Source organism: Lissotriton vulgaris, chromosome 10 (assembly GCF_964263255.1).
Source record: "Lissotriton vulgaris chromosome 10, aLisVul1.2, whole genome shotgun sequence".
Lineage (NCBI taxonomy): Eukaryota > Metazoa > Chordata > Amphibia > Caudata > Salamandridae > Lissotriton > Lissotriton vulgaris.
Window position 1 is genome coordinate 167,878,341 of NC_141698.1, and position 12,045 is coordinate 167,890,385.

General features: G+C 41.2%; 1 protein-coding gene across 1 annotated transcript in view; it reads right to left on the reverse strand.

Annotated features, from left to right (window-relative positions):
- LOC147684909 (uromodulin-like) overlaps positions 1–12,045 on the reverse strand; it is a 449,835-nt gene that overhangs the window by 203,800 nt on the left and 233,990 nt on the right. The window lies entirely within an intron of this gene.

Genomic DNA, 12,045 nt, shown 5'->3' on the forward strand with positions numbered 1-12,045 from the left:
ATGGAAATGTGGTAACAGTAAATGGTAATAAAGCTAGGCAATATCAAAGACCATGTAGGGTGTGACAGTAGAACATTCCTTAAAGAGCTAGTATAACAGATTTGAAGTACATATTACACATCCTTCCCCTATTAAATAAAGAGAAACAGCAGATAAAAGAAAACACAGTAAACAAACCGAATGGGTACAAAGAAAGAAAAAAAAAAAAAAAACAAGATTAATCCAAAACATAATCATGGAATCTCACAGGAACAGATCTAATTCTGCGACTGAGATCCCTACCATCCCCCGCACCAATGGAATTGGAAACAGGCTGTAAAGTGGGAGGAGGGGTGAGCATGTTTGAATCACCATGTGCTAACAAGGAAGCATCAAGGACAGGGCGATTGACGGGAACAGAAGGAACAGATGGAGAGATAAAGGATTCACCAACACCAAACCAATCAGAACAGCAATCATCAGATAAATCTGAGGTCTGTTTGTTGGAGGAAATAATCTTTGCTTGTTGATCAGAGATCTTAATAAGAGCATTCTTGTTCCACCAACCCCTATCAAACAAAAGAGCTGCAGAACGAGAAACTTTCAACACTTTAACAGGAGCAGAAAATTTGGATTGCCCCTTGGTTATTTTCACGGGTTTCTTAATAATGACCCAATCGCCAGAAATAAGAGGTTTATCTGTGACATGCATACGTTTGTCATAATTATTTTTGTAACTTTCTTGTTTACTCTTGACATGTTCACGAATTTTAGTTAAATCCACGTTGACCAGCGAACTTTTCATCAACCAAGAAGGGTTTAACCTAGAAGTGGGAATTCTACCCCGCAGTAAAACAAAAGGGGACACACCTGTGGTACTGTGCGGGGTGCAATTATAATTCCAAATTTTCTCGCTAAGAAATTCAGCAACATCAAGTTTATTAGCACAGGCTGTTTGAATAGCTTCCTTCAACAAACGGTTGGCCCTTTCTACAAGACCATTAGAAGCAGGACTGTAAAGAGGAACTAACATGTGCTTAATGTCAAAATTGTTTAAAAATAAATTCATCTCCTGTGAAACAAAGTGCGAACCGTTATCGGAAACAATTTCATGAGGAGTACCATCGATGACAAATAAACCCTTTAAAAATGAAACTACAGCAACAGAATTAGGGTTCTTGACTAAAGAAAAATAGATCCATTTAGAAAAGTAATCAATGGCAACAATTAAGAATTTGAAATCATCCTTAAAAACAGAAAATGGACCAGAAAAATCTATGGCAATTTTCTGCCAAGGAGACTCCGGCCACTCTACAGGAACAAGTGGTGAATTGGACAACTTCCAGTGTTTATCAGAGCATAGACACTGAGGACATTGGTTGACAAAGGATCTAACCTGGTTATCGATACCGGGCCACCAATAAGTGGTTTTAATCTTATTGGTAGTACCAGTGATACCAGGATGGGTTTCATGGGCCAGAGATATGATGGATTGCCGGATACCAATGGGTGGGACAAATTTGTCCTGCCTGAACAAAATGTCACCTGACACCGACAATTCAGATGCAACTTGTGCATAATGTTTTTCCTCCATTGACATGCTTCTATCTCTGGGCCAACCTTTAATCAGAAATTTCTTAACGTTGATTAAGCAAGAATCGTTATCCATACCTTTTAACCAGTCTTCTTTTGTAAGTTTTGTACCTTGAAGGGCATCATCAACAGCAAACACATACTCTAAGTCAGAACTGACCAAATTACATGTGGACAAAGGAATGCGAGACAAACAATCCGCACGAATGTTTTTGCCACCAGGTAAGTATCTTATCTCAAAAGATGCCTGTGAAATATTGCAAACACTTGAAGAAGCGGCATGTTCAGCTAAAATTTTAGAGGAGACAACAGAACACTCGATACTTTTCGCAATTACGATAACTTCATCTAAAGTTGGATTTTTACAAGTCAAAATCCGCTCTTGGATTTTCTTATTAAAGCAATTAAAGACTAACTGATCACGTAGTGCAGTCTCCAAATAGGTACCAAATTCGCATTTTGATGCAAGAACTCGTAGAGTAGCTACATAGTCTTCTATAGACTCTTCTTGTAACTGTTTCCTTTTGAAAAACATATGTCTCTCAACCATAACTGATGGATCGTCTTTAAATTGTTTGCCCAGACGTGTTAATGCCTCGGTGTACACATTCCATGAGTCATCATCAGCAGGAGCTTGAACAACTGCTAAATTGTCAAATAATTGTTGGCCAGCATCTCCTAAGTGATTGAAAAGAATAGCTCTTTTTCTAGATGCAGGGTAATCTAGAGCATCAATGGCTTCCAAATAGTTTGTAAAGACACGTAGCCATTTGTGCCATGGAGTAGGAGGTTTGCCAGGAACAATTAAAAATGATGGAGGTGCTACAATACCATTGTTGTTATTACCTGAAGTAGCCATAATAAATTCACACGAAGAAAAATTTTTTTTTATATATTATAATAAATCCTTACTTGTCAGCCTTTGAAATAGCACTGTCCAGAAACGATGTATTAAAACTCAACAGAAGACGACCCAGACTTCAATGATAAGGTCGCGTTGATGAGAAGTACAGAAATGCCATGCCTGTCAGCGTTTTGTCGAACAGAAGCTGAACGGTGAAAGTGACGTTTTATTTTCGAAAATTGACGTCGAGCGCTGAACATGTAAGCAAAGCTGGAGCGCAAGGAGTTGAAGTCGAGCGCAGATAAACTGTGCGCATTCAAATTACAGCATACGCTAGTGACGCGTGACGTTGTAGACGTACTGCGCGTGTGCCAGCAGCGCGTTAGAACACAAATCCACAGCTTGCTCCACGAGCGCTCCGAGAATGCTCAGCGAATTTGAAAACAAACGGTATCAAGCAGGCAGCGTTCAAATACGGCCTTCAGGTAATAAATTACTAAAAATTTAACTCACGGTTTAAGTTAAGATGGTTTCAAGAGATGAGAACGAAACTTCAATGGTTAAAATCCGGTATTGTAAGAAACGTTGGAGCCAGTGACCTTAAAGTCCATGGTCGAACTGCTCATGTCGGTGGGTTTGATTCTTGTCAGCTTCCGATCGTCGCCAATAAATGTAGTGAGGTTGTAGAACCAAATAAAGATGTAAATCCGGATATATGGTTTGACAAAGGTGGTTTATTCAAGTAGAGAGAAATAAACCCACGACCAGCAAGGTTAATAACCAGGTTTGCAATGGTAAAACATACAGTCATAGCATTCTAAGAATATGGAATGAGAACTTAAGTAGAACATTCCTTAAAGAGCTAGTATAACAGATTTGAAGTACATATTACAGTGCCACAGTTTGGAAAATGGGACAACATGGTAATGGCCTCATGTTTGCCCCACTGCGAACTGCAAAACACGGAATGTTGCCAGGGCTGGGTTGGTAACGGAAACTGGCCATGGCAAACTGCTCGGCTAGCCCCCCTGGCAGGGAGAGTAGGGTGCGACTGAGCTGTTAGCTGGGGCCGGTTTCAACTGATTTTGTTACAGGGGGCCGATATTGCTGCCCCCCTGTAACACAAGCATTTGCAATGCAATAGGTCTCCCAGTAATTAAGTTTGAGCTTTTGGCATTGCCGAAATATTGCAACACTAATTGCAATAAAAGTCAATAAATTGTAGGCCATAAAAAAGTGTATTTATTTTTGTAGCAATGGTGGCATGCTGCACTTTAGATGAATATGTTTAAAAGTAAAGTGTATGTGAATTCAGAACAGAGGAGTGGGCACGGCGCACTGCGTATGTTTGAACAATGGCTAAGTTCAATTTGGTGTTGTTTGGAGGGAGTGAAGGTGCTCCTGCAGGTGACGCAACTGTCCTAATGCGTTCAAATGGCTGAAGGGTTGAGGGCGCTACTGAGACGTAGGCGCATCCCTGCTGTCGGGCACACTTATATGGTTCGTTGTGAGGGAACACAACTGATTCCACAAAAGTTCAATAAAGAGTTTCAAAGTGTCATGTTGCTGTATTTATTTTGAAGTTTTCATTTTGAAGTTTATACATTCTTCATGTAGATCATCAAACAATGAATTTTGTCGACATAATTAAAGTGGATTAGAAATGCTCCGATGCATTTCGGACTCGGAGAGTCCTTTCTCAAGGAGCGCTGCAACAAAGAACAAAATGTAACTCAAATCAATGATTGTACCAAAAATACAATTGAATCATCCTATAAGGTTAACATTGGTGCGTGGGTAAATCAACCGCATGCGTCCACATAAACAATTAACCTTCAATAGTGTCACAGACAGTGTCCATGTGTTATATATACGATCATGGATGGAGGTTAATAAAGGCGAACGTGAGTGAGAAATTGGTGAAAGAAAGAGTAATGGTTGGTGGTGAATCAGGAAAACGGTATGCCGCCGGTGCAAACGGAGGCGGAAAATGGTGGGATATTTTAGGAAAATGAACCAACTGCTCGTGCAAGTCGAGACTTACGTAATGGTCTTCGAGCAAAAGAATAACGGAAAGACCGGATTCCGAGAACTTCGCGAGAACTTGGGTAAATTTCTGATACATTGTATCTCAGTTTTGTTTGTTGCTTTCATCCTATGATTCCATTGTGTTATACATATGTTTCCCATTTCAAGATGGCCGCACTGTTCTGCCCCCATCCCCATTGTCCCTCACCGGTTTCCACCATCCTTGAACTTCTTCCTGGAACTCCGCGTTCACTCCGCGAAGTTCTCAGAATCCGAACCCAGACCCTGTCGACACGCTTCACGCGCATTCCAAGTAAGTCCTGTTGTGAAACCCCGGCCACCCGCCCTGGTATTTCCCCGCCGACTCCCTAATACTGAACGGTCTTTCCGTTATTCTTTTGCAGTGTCACGTAAACATTGACTCGAAGGGGAAACGGCCATTACAACGAAGCCTTTGTAACGTAATCGTTAACCACGCATGCAGTACAACGCATGCGTGGTTAACACGAAAGCCTTTACCACGCATACCTTTACTACGACTTTTGTAGTAAAGGTATATGTGGTAAAGGTAAAAAGTAAAAAAAGGGGGACTTGGGGGGGTCTCCCCCCAAAAAAAGAAACTCACCTGAAGTCACGTCGGGTATCAGCGTCGTTTAAGAGAAAACGGAAAATAAACTTCCGCTTTCTCTTAACGACGTATGACGTCACCATGCTAGTAATTGTGGTAAATGTTATGCGTGGTAAACGAATTCCATTGTAACGCATGCGTGGTAAAGGCATGCGTTGCAACGGAATTCGTTGTAACGTCATATATTCGACTCGAAGACCATTACGTAAGTCTCGACTTGCACGAGCAGTTGGTTCATTTTCCTTGGGATGCATAGGTTGTAGCCCAATAGTAGCTCAAGTATAAGGGATAGCCACTGTCTCCACCAGCCACCATTTTAGGTTTGGTGGCCTTGTGGCTGGGAGCGTTTTGTAAAGTCGAATAAACTCCCCCCCCCCCCTCCCGTCCCAAAGGTCAATTGGATTGCATGGTGGTATCTCGGGGTGCAATGTTTTTTGTGCGGCTAGCTTTGATTGGAACAGGTTTGCAAGGGTTTGTTAAGTGAACTGTCGCTTGAAACAGGTGCGTGGCGGGGTTTGAAACGTTGGCCAGGGTTGGCAGAAGTTTTTGGTTAGCGTTGGAAGTTGGGATCATGGGCAGAAAAAGGGTTGGCAGGTAGTTTAAGGTTCAGTTGTAGACGTTTTATTAGTTACAGTTTCAGAAAGGCAGGCATAGGATGTTGGTTTAATAGAAATGCATAATTTTAACTGCAATACATTGTAATGCAGTTAATATGTTATTGGCAGGGTGGGGGCATGTTTGAGAGGATCGTAGGGGCAGGGGCGGCATGAGAGGTCACTTATTGGATGTATAGCGAAATTTTAGTTTTGTAAGGCAGTTGCCAGGTATGTCATTGTAATGTGCACCGGTTTCAATAAAGCAGCATTTTCACACACAAATTGTTCTCAGTCTGGTCTGCCCGCCTCTCTCCCAAATTGCTATTCGTACTCTTTGTACATCTCGATCTTTTCTTGCTGGTGCGATTCAACCTGATGGCTTTGTTGCCTCTGCTCACATTATTGGGAAATAAATCATCACAGGGAAATTGAACACCATTTTAATTACGTTTACCCTCTCCTGGGATCTGTTTCATTCTTTCTTTATACTTTAACTAGCAGCCCGTACCTACGTTGTCTGGGTATGAATTGCTGCCGGCCAGTAGTATATTGTTTTGTAGGATTTCGTTTTGATAGCATTTCTTATCTGCGACAGGCCTGTGAAACGCTCCGATTCACAGTGCACTGCTGATACACTTAAGAGTGCGCGTTCAGTAGTGTGTGAACTCTAGTTTCCCTACTTTATTTTTCCTTGCAATATTATATAGCGCGAACTCGACAACATAGCATGAGCACAATTTACATTACAGAAGAGCACATTCATTTTTGGTAGGCACCGGGAGACAAAGCGATTTGCCTGGAATCACAGGATGTTGAGCTGATGCATAGATTCGAACTCAGCTCCCCAGCTCTAAAGTTCGCAATTCTAGAACTTGTGGCGGGAGGTGTGTCTAAAAGCGTATGTCGCTGCTGGCCATCAATGAGAGAGACCTGTGCATTTTTCAAATGGGTGGTGAAAAAATGAGTATGTTGCTGGAGATGTGGGCCACTGTGCCATCAATGTACTTACCCGGGGAGGGTAAACACCCATTATTCCGTAACTTTCTTTCCGCATACCATCACTCCACATACTTTAATTACGAAAGTACCATGACTCCGCAATGCCATTATAACGCATGGCATTACATTTTATATGCTTTTACCACGCATACATTTACAACGAAACTCGTTGTAAATGCATGAATGGTAAAAGCATGTTTTTTTTATGTTTGGATAAAGTAAGTATGGGTATAGGGGTATATGTTTTGGGGTACTGAGGTATATTTTTTGGGGTGTTTGGGTATTTTAAGGGTTCAGATATAGTTTTGGGTTATGGGGTACAGGGGTATTTTTAGGGTTCAGGGCTAGGTTTGGGTTTTGGGGTATAGGGGTATTTTTAGGGTTCAGGGGTAGGTTTGGGTTTTGGGGTATAGGGGTATTTTTAGGGTTCAGGGGTAGGTTTGGGTTTTGGGGTACAGGGGTATTTTAAGGGTTCAGGGCTAGGTTTGGGTTTTGGGGTACAGGGGTATTTTTAGGGTTCAGAGCTAGGTTTGGGTTTTGGGGTACAGGGGTATTTTAGGGTTCAGGGATAGGTTTGGGTTTTGGGGTAAAGGGTTATTATTAGGGTTCAGGGCTAGGTTTGGGTTTTGGGGTACAGGGGTATTTTTAGGGTTCACTGGTAGGTTTGGGTTTTGGGGTACATGGATATTTTAGGGCTCAGGGGTAGGTTTGGGTTTTTGGGTACATGGATATTTTAGGGCTCAGGGCTAGGTTTGGGTTTTGGGGTACAGGGATATTTTTAGGGTTCAGGGCTAGGTTTGGGTTTTGGGGTACAGGGGTATTTTTAGGGTTCAGGGTTAGGTTTGGGTTTTGAGGCACAGGGGTATTTATAGGGTTTCCGGGCTAGGTTTGGGTTTTGGGGTACAGGGGTATTTTAAGGGTTTAGGGATAGGTTTGGGTTTTGGGGTGCAGGGTATATTAATAGAGTTAGGATGGGTTAGTGTTTAAGGGTGTTGGGGTATTTTAAGGAGTAAGGGTGGGTTATGATTATGGGGTGCAGGGGTATTTAAAGGGAGCAGGGTGGGATTAGTTTTTAGGGTGTAAAGGGTAATGAAATAAAATAATAAATAAAAATAATATAAATAATGCAATTTAAAAGAATAAATGTTTTAATTAAATTTAAAAATGTGTGTATATATATATGCCAGCGGGGAAAAGGACGGCTGGAAGTGAGGGCGGAGACACCGTCTATTGTCCAGCACTGTGCGAGGGTCTCAGCCTGAATCACACAACTCAGCCTCTCACTTGGAACAAAGGATTAACATGGCTGACAAGAACACTCACTAGCGCCACGGACCAACTGCATGCTGGGACATGCAGTCTCAGAACACTGAATAGCTTAGGTGCGCTTGATGTTATGTGATTCAGATGCGTCCTACACTACTTAAGGATGATGGGATGAAAGAGAGCGAATAGAGACTTCAGAACACCCGAGGCATTTGAAAAAGGCAGTCGCCGAAACGCGTCATGCCGGGTTTTTGAAATAAACGGAGTACTCAGAGCCCCGCTGTGTCCCTTGTCTGCTTTCACGGAAGGAGATATGTTTTGGATATTTTTAGCGTGCGGCTATTGACACGCAAAGGGGACCCTTCCACAAGTAACCAAGGTGTCAATGGCTACTCACCTGGATCGCCACCCTTCTCCAGGAAGCTGTGAACCTGTTGTCACTGACAGCCCATAACTTATGGAGAGAATGCAGTTACTTTAACTACCGTCTCCAGGTACGCTGCCAGCGAGGAAAAGGACGGCTGGAAGTGAGGGTGGAGACACCGTCTATTATCCAGCACTGTGCGAGGGTCTCAGCCTGAATCACACAACTCAGCCTCTCACTTGGAGCAAAGGATTAACATGGCTGACAAGAACACTCACTAGCGCCACGGACCAACTGCATGCTGGGACATGCAGTCTCAGAACACTGAACAGCTTAGATGCGCTTGATGTTATGTGATTCAGGTGCATCCCACACTACTTAAGGATGATGGGATGAAACAGAGCGAATAGAGACTTCAGAACACCCGAGGCATTTGAAAAAGGCAGTCACCGAAACGCGTCATGCCGGGTTTTTGAAATAAACGGAGTACTCAGAGGCCCGCTGTGTCCCCTTGTCTGCTTTCATGGAAGGAGATATGTTTTGGATATATATATATATATATATATATATATTTTTTGCACAACGTGCCGGTAATCCTGGGCTCAAGCTGCACAGCGGTCCCTTCCTCAAAACCGGCGTTTTTGAAGAAATAAATCCAACTTTCCTGTCCACCCTTCAGGGTACAGAAAAAGGTCGGGACACTCCGAGATATTCAAAGGTGTTTATTTACCACAAAGGTTAACAAAGCCGATGCATAGTCCTACTTCCATTACTATCACTGGGTGTATGTATACAGGTGGAAAATGTGCTAACATTACCGTGAGCAAGCCTAACGGCGAAACGCGTCGGCTTTGTTAACCTTTGTGGTAAATAAACACCTTTGAATATCTCGGAGTGTCCCGACCTTTTTCTGTACCCTGGAGGGTGGACAGGAAAGTTGGATTTATATATATATATATATATATATATATATATATATATATATATATATATATATATATATATATATATATATATATATATATATATATATATATATATATATATATATATATGTATATAACCTACTGGCGGTCGCCAGTAGGTATATATAGTTAGGATTTTTTCTCTATGGGATTTTTTAAAATTCTATGTCTAATAACTTTGGCGTTTGTGGACGGAATTGGCTGAAATTTTCAGGAAAATGGAACATTTTGTTTCTGAGCAGCCCCTGACAATTTGGGGGGGTTTCATCAAGGGGGGCCGAGAAAAAAGGGGGGTCCCAAAACACGTTTTTCCCATGTTAATTTCCATAGGGCGGTTGGCCTCACTTTTAGCTCGAACGGCTGAATGGATTTGCACGAAACTTGGCAAAATTGTAGGGACTGTTAGCCCGATGTGCCTTTGCTAGGTCTCAATATATGTGCTCCAGTGGATTTTGAGTAATTTAGGTTAAAAAAAAGATATATATCTGGGCGGAGCCTAACCACACATCTGATCTGATTGGCTGTCAGCACTTCATCCAAGAAGTGTTGGCAGCCATCTTGGGACCAATATACATGATAGCACCTCATTAAAAAGCATTGTAGTTAATAGAGGGTTTTAGGACTTTAGTTACATTATAAATCATTTGTTGATGGTACCATACTCGTTTTAGGAATTGTGGTGGGTTCTAAGGTGATTTTACCATGTGAAAAAACCTTCTGCTGTGATATCATGAATATTGTTTGAAAGAAAACTAATATCTCATGATTTTCCCACAGTGGTTTGGAAGGGGATCTATAAGCTAAACTGAAAGCATATTTTCTGTAAATTCACATTATCTTTCTCAGTCATGTGAAAATGAAGTCTGACATTCTCAGTAAAACATGTACATCCAACAAGGACAGAGACTGTCAGTTGATTCCTTTGTGTTCTACTGCAGCCTCCTAGAGTGTTCTAAAGAACAACTAGAGCGCTAACAGTCCTACTTATTACAAAGGTATGGCACACCTGAAGCCATCTTGATTGGAATAAAGTGGTAACTCTTAAAACATTTAATTTAAAAAGAAACAACATGAGGGGGTATATTTTGCCATAGAAAGTATTATTAGTGCTGCAGAATGAAAAATTAGGGCACATTTTGAGTGACTTCTCAAATCCTTTTCTATTTCATTAAAACATTCTGACATGCAGTCTCCCAAAATGGCCACCAGAGACAAAAGAGCCCAAATGTAGCCCAAATATTACCCAGATGTAGCCCAAGTATAGCCCAATGACAGAATGTCCCAGAGTGTTCTAAAGAACAACTAGAGCGCTAACCGTCCTACTTATTACAAAGGTATGGCACACCTGAAGCCATCTTGATTGGAATAAAGTGGTAACTCTTAAAACATTTAATTTAAAAAGAAACAACATGAGGGGGTATATTTTGCCATAGAAAGTATGATTAGTGCTGCAGAATGAAAAATTAGGGCACATTTTGAGTGACTTCTTAAATCCTTTTCTATTTCATTAAAACATTCTGACATGCAGTCTCCCAAAATGGCCACCAGAGACAAAAGAGCCCAAATGTAGCCCAAATATCACCCAGATGTAGCCCAAGTATAGCCCAATGACAGAATGTCCCAGAGTGTTCTAAAGAACAACTAGAGCGCTAACAGTCCTACTTATTACAAAGGTATAGCACACCTGGAGCCATCGTGATGGGAATAAAGTGGTAACTCTTAAAACATTTAATTTAAAAAGGAACAAAATGAGGGGGTATATTATGCAATAGAAGGTATTATTAGTGCTGCAGAAAGAAAAATTAGGGCACATTTTGAGTGACTTTTCAAATCCTCTTCTATTTCATTAAAAAATTCTGACATGCAGTCTCCCAAAATGGCCACCAGAGACAAAAGAGCCCAAATGTAGCCCAAATATCACCCAGATGTAGCCCAAGTATAGCCCAATGACAGAATGTCCCAGAGTGTTCTAAAGAACAACTAGAGCGCTAACAGTCCTACTTATTACAAAGGTATGGCACACCTGAAGCCATCTTGATTGGAATAAAGTGGTAACTCTTAAAACATTTAATTTAAAAAGGAACAAAATGAGGGGGTATATTTTGCCATATGAATTATGATTAGTGCTGCAGAAAGAAAAATTAGGGCACATTTTGAGTGACTTCTCAAACCCTCTTCAATTTCATTAAAAAATTCTGACAATCAGTCTCCCAAGATGGCCACCAGAGACAAAAGAGCCTAAATGTAGCCCAAATATCACCCAGATGTACCCCAAGTAAAGCCCAATGACAGAATGTCCCAGAGTGTTCTAAAGAACAACTAGAGCGCTAACAGTCTTACTTATGACAAAAGTATGGCACACCAGAAGCCATCTTGATTGGAATGAAGTGGTAAGTCTGAAAACACTCAATTTAAAAAGGAACAACATGAGGGGGTTAATTTTGCCATAGAAAGTATGATTAGTGCTTCAGAAAGAAAAATTAGGGATCATTTTGAGTGACTTCTCAAATCCTCTTCTATTTCATTAAAAAAATTCTGACATGCAGACTGAAACATGCACTTTGAATACCAGCAGCAGACGTCCCTGGTGAGCAGTAGCTTTACTACAGTGATCTAATGTGCAACTAGAGTGCTAACATTCAGAATTTATGGCAAATGTGTGACACATCTGAATGCCTTCTTGATGGAACCAAAGTAAACAAGCATTGAAAATGCAATAGATCTCGCCCTCGTTTAAGTTGAAGCCATTCTGTTTGTAATGAGGTGGCTTTTTAGCTTTGCTT